Below are 8,582 nucleotides of genomic sequence, written 5' to 3'. Positions count from 1 at the left end.
GTTCTTTGTATAACCAAACTTCACTACCTGCAGGAAGTAACCCAAAAGGTACTCAAATAAATAAAATTTAGCTAATGAATGTGTTTCATTTTGCAGAGTTTGGAAAATTAAAATATGTTCACTGTAATGCAGATACATATTCAGGATTTCAATGAGCAACTACTTTAAGTTCTGAAAAAGCTAATTCTGTGATTACACATTTATTGGAAGTTACAGCCATTATGGGGATACCTGTACAAATTAAGACTGAAAATGTTCCAGTATCTGTCTCTAGTAAAATGAATCAGTTTTTTGCATATTACAACATAAAACATATTACAGGCATACCACACAATCCTACAGGAGAAGCAGTTATAGAAAAATCTAATCTCACTTTAAAACATATGATTAATAAACAGAAAGGAGTAATAAAGACCACCAGAGATAGATTATATAGTGTTGTGCCCAGATCGTGACCCCCAGAGAGACCACCAAAGACGAGCATCCCGGAATGCAAAAGCATTGTTTAATTCTGGATATCCAAAAGCAATACAAGCCTAGGCAGGGACTTCGTCCAATACATCCAATGCAGTGGAGGCTGGAGGAAGCGCCCGCCTGTCTGCAAGCTCAGTTTTTAAAGGGAAAAATCACAAGGTTACGTCGTTTAGGGGTGCTAGTATGGGTACAACTCTGATTGGCTCGCTTCTAGGGGCTTTCTAGAAATCATGGCTTAATCTTACTTCTGAGGGAGTGGTTGCCCGCCACCATTTCTCATTGGCTGCCCCCAGACGGGGGCATCTGGTGATTACACAGTCACTATGGAAACTAGGGTTGGGACATTCTATGGTCAAGCAGTTGCCTAGGGGGCCAGGGAGAGGACATTCCATAGTCCAGCAGCCATTACCTCCTGACTACCTTGTGACTCTGTACTTTTACACTTCCTGGTTTCTGGAATCTGAACTGACTGGTTTCAGTAACTTCTGGCCTGTTCCAGTAACTTATGGCCTGTAGCTAAAAGGGAGCAGTCTTAGGCCTTTAGTTTTGGGGTGAAAGCATTTTGGTCTTATTTTGGTTCCACAACAGTCTCTATTAATTTTAAATTTTTTTAATGCTAATGAAAAAGGAACAATGGCTGTGGAGAGACATTAGATAGTAGAAAAAAAACTGTTGAATTAAATCAACCTATGTATGTTAAAGATGTGTTGAACTCAGAATGGAAACCACAATATGTATTACATTGGGAAGGAGGTTTTGCTGTTGGTTCCATGGGAGAAGAAAAGCTATGAATACCATCAAGATTGATAAAGATTAGATTCAAATAGGATAGACCTCTTGATTAGGAGAGGCAATAGTTTATCAAACAGCTTGATCATTCAATCCAACTAACTTAAAAGACAAATAAATGCCTTTTATTTGATCAGGTATGAAAAAATAATTTTTATTACTAAAAGATAATACTTTTTCTGTTGCCAAAAAAATTTGTCTTAACAAAGATATAACCTTTCAAAAAAGGAACTCCCAAAGTTAGGGTTGGGGTAAGGTTTTGTTTTTGTCTTTCCAAGAGAGTAAAAGCATCCAGTTAAGGAGTATGGAGACCACTGGACAAATGGGACATCTGAAGGACAAATCAACAGGAGAAAATGTCCCAAGAAAAAGAGTAAATTAGCCTAATGGCATAGCACATGTCCAACGGTAGAATTTCATATATCTTCCCAAATATTTGTTTTTGCTACTCTCTACAAACATAAAAGGCAAACATAAATGGTATTTTTGTGATCCTAATTCAATTAAAAATCAAATCTGGCTTTGTGGTTGGAGTGTAGCTCTCTCCTTCTCTGAACTCAAGCATGCTTATTAAAGGAAAATACAAAATCTCTGTCTCATGTCAGAAAAGCCACCTTGTATGGAATAGAAGAAAACCAAAATTAAGGGACTATTCTATTGTCACTAATCTCATAATTCTTTAATTTTCATTTGACTCTTTAAAACTTTTCTTAAGGTATAAATATTATCTCAAAATTTATAAGATGGATATATATGGATATATATACATATATATACTTTCTGTCATCATATTGATGGTCATATAGAGTACTAACTAATTCTAGAAATAAGCTTTTATTCAGCTTCCTGTACATGATTTCTGGCTTGAGTCTGAGGCAGATAACTAGAAATTAAGTTTGTATAGCCTAGATGAATTTAACAGGTTGTGGTCCTTTAACCTCTCTGAGATCTACTTCATATGACATTTAAAATGTTTAAGTTTTCTGCTATGTAAACTATGATCATTCCTAACAGCAACCTTTGAAGTCTCCAAAAAGATAATGGGGCCCCTCAATGACAATTCCAACTGGATTGTGTTAAAACCACTAAGTTGGTACACACTGAAAACACAAAATCAGAAAATATAAGAAAAAAACCTGTAGAGTAGGGGGAAATGAAAAATAAATACTTCAAAAAGTACTCAGACAAAGCACTATGAAACAAAAAGGGGGGATTAGAGAGAGAAAGAAAAACTCCAAAATACTATTGAGTTTGTGTTGTCCATCTACTGCTAGGCATGGAGCCTGCCTTTAAGGGTGTTGGTATTCCCATTGAGACTCTATTGGAGAAATCTAATTTTTCTTTTGTACATGGTTATCAATTGGAGATAGCTTCTGGGTTAGGGAAGGGGCATTGTGTCCACTTTCCCTCTTAGTACCAGATTCCATCTGGCACAGATGTATGCAGGCCCTGAGTATGCTGCCACAGTATCTATGGGTTCATATGTGTATTAGTTCTACTGTGGCTAGAAGACTTTTTGTCTTTGTGTTCTCCATGACTTTTTGCTCTTACAATTTTTCAGCCTCCTCTTCCATAAGGCTCTCTGAGCTATGAGAAGTAGTTGATGGAGACATCCTATTTAGGACTAAGCATTCCAAGGCCTCTCAGTCTCTATCACTTGTTTAGCTATGGGTCTCTATTTATTCACATCTACTGCAGGAGGAAGCTTCTCTGAAGATGGCTAAGCAAGACACTGAACTATGATTATATCAGAATTGTAACACCCCGCTACCACCCATTCACCATGTCCGAGTGAGGGGCTGAGGATTAAAAACAGAGACAAGACAGCGGGTCATTGTCTTAGTAGAATGCCAAATGCCGTTTATTAAAGGAGGGAGGAGGCCTTAAATACAGGCTTACAGCACAATGGGAGAACCCCAGAGGGCAGAAGTTTGCTACAGATGTTTTACATTCTTGCATCCTAGCTGTTTACACCAAATGCAGGATACACAAACAAGGAACCTCCAGTAAGCTGTTTTAGGAGGAAGGAAACTGGCAGAAAATCAGCATAGGGAGGACACCTGATCAAGGTCAGCAAGCAAGGCAACAGCTACCAAAGGAAGGGGGGGCGGGCAACACAGAATGTCCTTAGGAATCATTTTCTTACTGTTACCTTACAAGAACAGTAGTATTAGTAGTCTCAGGTTCTTGGCCACCTAAGCAATGTTGGGTATGGGTTCTCATGGAGTATACCTTAAATCCAATCACATAATGGTTGGTTAGTGTCTTTGTTAGGGTTTCTATTGCTGTAACAAAAATACCATGACCAAAATACTTCCAGATCACAGTCCATCATTGGAGGAAGTCAGAACAGAAACTCAAGCATGACTGGAACCTGGAGACAGGACCTGATGAAGAGGCTATGGAGGGGAACTGCTTACTGGCTTGCTTCACATGGTTTACTCAGACTGTTTTCTTATAGAATCCAGAACCACCAGCCCAGGGATGGCACCACCCACCATGGGCTGGGCCCTCCCTCATTGATCACTGTACTGGCTGATTTTATGTGTCAATTTGACACAAGCTGCAGTCATCAGAGAGGAAAGAGCCTCAGTTGAGGAATTGACTCCATGAGATCCAGCTGTAAGGCATTCGTTCAATTAGTAATAAATCAGTGTGGCCTTTGGTGGTAACAGGAGCCACAGACATCAACACAGACCATGGGTCTAGCAGGCCCAGACATGGCCCTTGGCAGCTGCCCAGGTCTGAATGTCACCATGGTCCTGGGTAGCAAGTAAGCCTCCCAAATCAGCCCATTCCTTACTGCCTTTGCCTATTCAGATCTGCCACTCTCCACAGGACATGAACCATTCTGCCTCTCTCTGTCTGTCTCCATATCCCACCATATATTTGCTCACCATAATGGCACCTGACCACTGTGGGGGTTTTTCTACCAAACCAGAGCAAGCAGCCCTGGGCAGGCTTATGGGTGTCCTTCACCCACACAGTCCTGAAAAATAGATTTTTTTCTTACCATATATTCTGACTACAGTTCTCCCCAACTTCTCCAAGATCCTCCCCACCTCCCCATTCATACAAATCTATACCCTTTCCTTCTCTCTATCATTAGATTACAAACAGGCATCTAAAAAATAATAAAATTAAGTAAGAAAAATGTGATGGCTATTCTTGGTTGTCAACTTGACTATATCTGGACTATAATCCAAAATGGATGACATACCTGTGAGAGATTTTCTGCTTGATTCAAAGTGAATGAATCCACTTCTAGTCTAGACATTTGAGGTAGGAAGACACACCTCTGTAGGTGGAAGTTTCTGTCCTGCCTGGTCCTGCAGCCATTCAGTCCCAAATAAACACAGAGGCTCATATTGATTATAAACTGTTTGGTCTATGGCTCAGAGTTTTTACTAGGAGCTCTTACATCTTAAATTAACCCATTTCTATTAATCTATGTTTCAACACATGTCTCATGGCTTTACCTGTGTTGCATTACATCTTGCTTCCCCAGGTGGCTCCCAGCATCTCCTCTGACTCTGCCCTCTTATCCTTGTCTCTCTGCTTGGATCCCCCATCTGGCTCTATTCTGCCTTGCCACAGGCCATAGCAGATTTTTTTAAATTAATCAATTGTAGCAACACATATTCACAGTGTATAGCACACCTCTGATCTGAATCTTGAGGTGGGAAGACACACCTTTAGTCTGGGCCACATCTTCTGCAGGAAGCCTATGTAATGACATGGAAGAAGAAGATTTTGCCTTTTGTCTGCTTGCCCTCACCTTGCTAGCGCAGCCATTACTTCACTGGCATTTGAGCCTACTTCTTTGGGATTCCAGCGTATACAGAAGACCAGCTGAGACATCCTTCCTTGTGGGACTAAGCAACTGCCAGATTCTTGGACTTTCTGCTGACATCTAGCCATTGTTGGATTAGTTTGACTGCAGCCTATAAGTCATTCCAATACATTCCACATTCAGTTCTTTTTACATTGTCCATCTACTGATGGGCATGGGGCATTCATTAATAGTAGTTTGTGTACTCAGTGAGACGCTGTTGGGGAAATTTATTTTTTCCTTTGTGAGCAGTTATCAATTGGAAATAGCTTCTGGATTAGGAATAGGGAGTTATATTGTTTTCTACTCTAGACAACCTAGCTTAAACCTGTGCAGGCCATGTTCATACTGCCACAATCTGAGTTCATATGTGCATAGGTTTTGTTGTATTTCTGTGGTGTTCTCCATCTCCATCTGGTTCTTATAATCTTCTCCCTCTTCTTCCATATGGTCCTCTGAGCTGTGAGGGGGAGGGGTTAGATGGAGACATCCCATTTAGAACTGAGTGTTCTAATGTCTCTCACACTCTTTACATTGTCCAGTTATGGGTCTCTCTTTTTTTCCCATCTACTACAGAAGGAGGCTTCTTTTGTGATGGCTGAGCAAGCCATTGATCTATAAGTTTAGCATAACATCATTAGGAGTAATTTGTACCATGTTCCTTTAGCATAAAGGAAGTGAAGGCTTTAGGTAGGCACCCAGGACTTTAATTTCCTGATCATCATGACATTTCCATCAGGAATATCATGCTAAAAACTCCCCACCCACACTTTCCTCCAGTACCTAATTCTGGTCTAAGTTTCATTTACCTAATATACACCAGCTTTCCTCTTCAAAAAGTATTCTTGAAGTTGAATGGAGATCCCAGGATTTATTAAAAAAGCAGAATCTATACACAGCCAGGAAGTAGTGCAAGAATATGCTCAGTATGCAACTCTGCTTTGTGCCATAGTCTCTGTCCACTTTGAAGGAACAGACTTTTCTCTGAGATAAGATCACTTTTCCTTTGTCCATAAAGGGAGAAATTGAAAAGATATTTCTTTATTGCATTTGTTCATTCCTTTAACAATCATGCAGCAGGTGTGTTTCTCTGCCATGTACCTTTTATGTGCTTAGCTGTAGCTAGAGTTTTCCTGCCTGGCCCACAGTCAGGACAAATCTCTCTCACCTGCCAGTGCCACAGCTGCTCAGACCCAACCAAGTAAACAGAGAGACTTATATTGCTTACAAACTGTATGGCCGTGGCAGGCTTCTTGATAACTGTTCTTATAGCTTAAATTAATCCATTTCCATAAATCTATACCTTGCCACGTGGCTTGTGGCTTACTGGCATCTTCACATGCTGCTTGTCCTGGTGGTGGCTGGCAGTGACTCTGATTCAGCCTTCCTGTTCTCTCAATTCTCCTCTCTGTTAGTCCTGCCTATACTTCCTGCCTGGCCACTGGCCAATCAGTGATTTTTTTATTGACCAATCAGCAACACATTTGACATACAGACCATCCCACAGCACTTAGCACTGTGGAAATTACAGAAATAAAGAAGACAGAGGCAAGAACAGAGCTGTAAGAACCCAGTTTCTCTTAGGCACCCAGCAGAAATGTTCCTGAAAGTGTCATCCAGAGATCAGAGATGAACCTGTCACATGGCAGGATTTTTACCATGCATCTGACATAACCAGTGATAGAAAATGCTTCTAAGTGTCTTCCACAGCAAAGTTAGGAAACATTCTAAGATGAATTAGGATGAATGGTACAGGGTAGTTCTACTCAATGAGCCTAGAAGCTCTGGTTAGCTGCATCATCCAAACAGGTAGGGTCCAGAATCATGCACAGCTCTAGCAGGCAGCCTCCTACCATGTGGCCCTTGTGCAACACTTGTATGTCTCACACAGATGTGCTACTCAAACAAGGCTGGTTTTATTGCCACACCACTGACCCTTTTTGAAAACTGGGAAATGGGTCTTAAGTGAGAAATGGCCTCTCTTTTTGGCTTTAAACTTATAATGCTAAGAGCTTTGTGTTGGAAGAGAGAGGGGAGATAGCCAGGTAGCCAGAGTTTGGCCCTGTGCTTTCTTCTGAAGAATATCACTGCTATGGTTCCCTTGAAGTTTTCCCAGGTCTTGTACAGAAAATAGACTTTGCTTAATACTTTTAGCCCAGGAGAAGTATTCTGGAATGTTATATACAACTTTATTTGTGGAGAATAAGCAGAATTAAAAAACAAGAGTCAGGACTCACAGTCCCTCAAACTGACCCAGGACAGCTTTCTGTCAGGACCTTCAGGCTGCCCTCTGTCTCACTGGGACTTGTTTGGTCTCCTGACAGCCAGCAGAAAGCTATAAGTGCCTTACCTGGGCTTTGACTCCCTGATCCTATCCTTTACTCATAGCAAGATCTGTCTCCCACATCAAATCCCAGGAACATATCAATGGCACAGCCAAACACAAACTCATGAGTACTCCTAGGGTCAGCTGCTCTGGTTTCTATGTGGCATCAGCCAGAAATCTAGGAACATGTGCTAATTTGGGAGGTGATAGCTCAGGTCTGGGTGTACGCAAAAGAGGCATAGAGTTTACTGGAGGCTGAGACTCCATGTGTCAGAACTGGCATGAACCTTAATTTTTGCCCAGGGAATGACCTCACTCTTTAGGAAGGGACCTTCCTCTCTCCTATCTTACCTCAACAAACAACCAAATGCATAATTCTTATCAGACAATAGTTTATAACCAAATTAACTGCTGTGGACCACCCATTTTTCAAAGAATAGCGTAATTTATCCAGATGCATATGGTTTGTGTTTAAGAATATATTCAGTGAGCTTTGTTGTAGTGGTAGTGCCTACGCTACCACCATCTGTTCACCATTTCCGAGCGAGGGGCTGTGGATTAAAAAATAGAGACAAGGTTTCAGTTGCTTTTGGGATACTATCTTACAAGGACTCCAATGTACAGTATGGCTTGTTAAGAAAGGGAATGGCTCAGTTGCCTTTAGCCTACTGGCTATGGGGAAGATAGGACCTCTGTTGGTCTTTTCTGTGTTGAACACACAGATTGCAAGCCCAGTGCCACTTTGAGATCTTTGGCAGCAGTTAACTCTGCAGCTCACACACAATTGAACCTGTATTATAATGAGTATTCAGAGACGGGTAACACCTGGGGGGCACTCACCAACCTAAGACAGAGCACCTGTGGGGCCTGGGCAGGCGTCTCCATGATGGGTAAGGTGACCTGCTGACGTCCCATGCAACCCAAGTCAGATGCTCATTATTTAATAAAAGAGGGACCTGTAAGTCCCTGGCCCCCTGGGTAACTGTTGCCTTGCTTGCGGATCTTGACCTCGATATCCTCTCTATGCTAATTCCCTGCCAGGTTCCACCCTCCTGAATGCTTAAGGGAAGTTCCTTGTCTGTGTATCCTGAATAATGGGCGTTAACAACTTAGATGCAAGATTGTAAAACATCAGTAGCAAACTTCTGCCCTCTGGGGTTC

Source organism: Peromyscus eremicus, chromosome 20 (genome assembly GCF_949786415.1).
Source record: "Peromyscus eremicus chromosome 20, PerEre_H2_v1, whole genome shotgun sequence".
NCBI lineage: Eukaryota > Metazoa > Chordata > Mammalia > Rodentia > Cricetidae > Peromyscus > Peromyscus eremicus.
The sequence above is the reverse complement of the archived record's forward strand: the minus strand, read 5'-3'. Positions refer to the sequence as shown.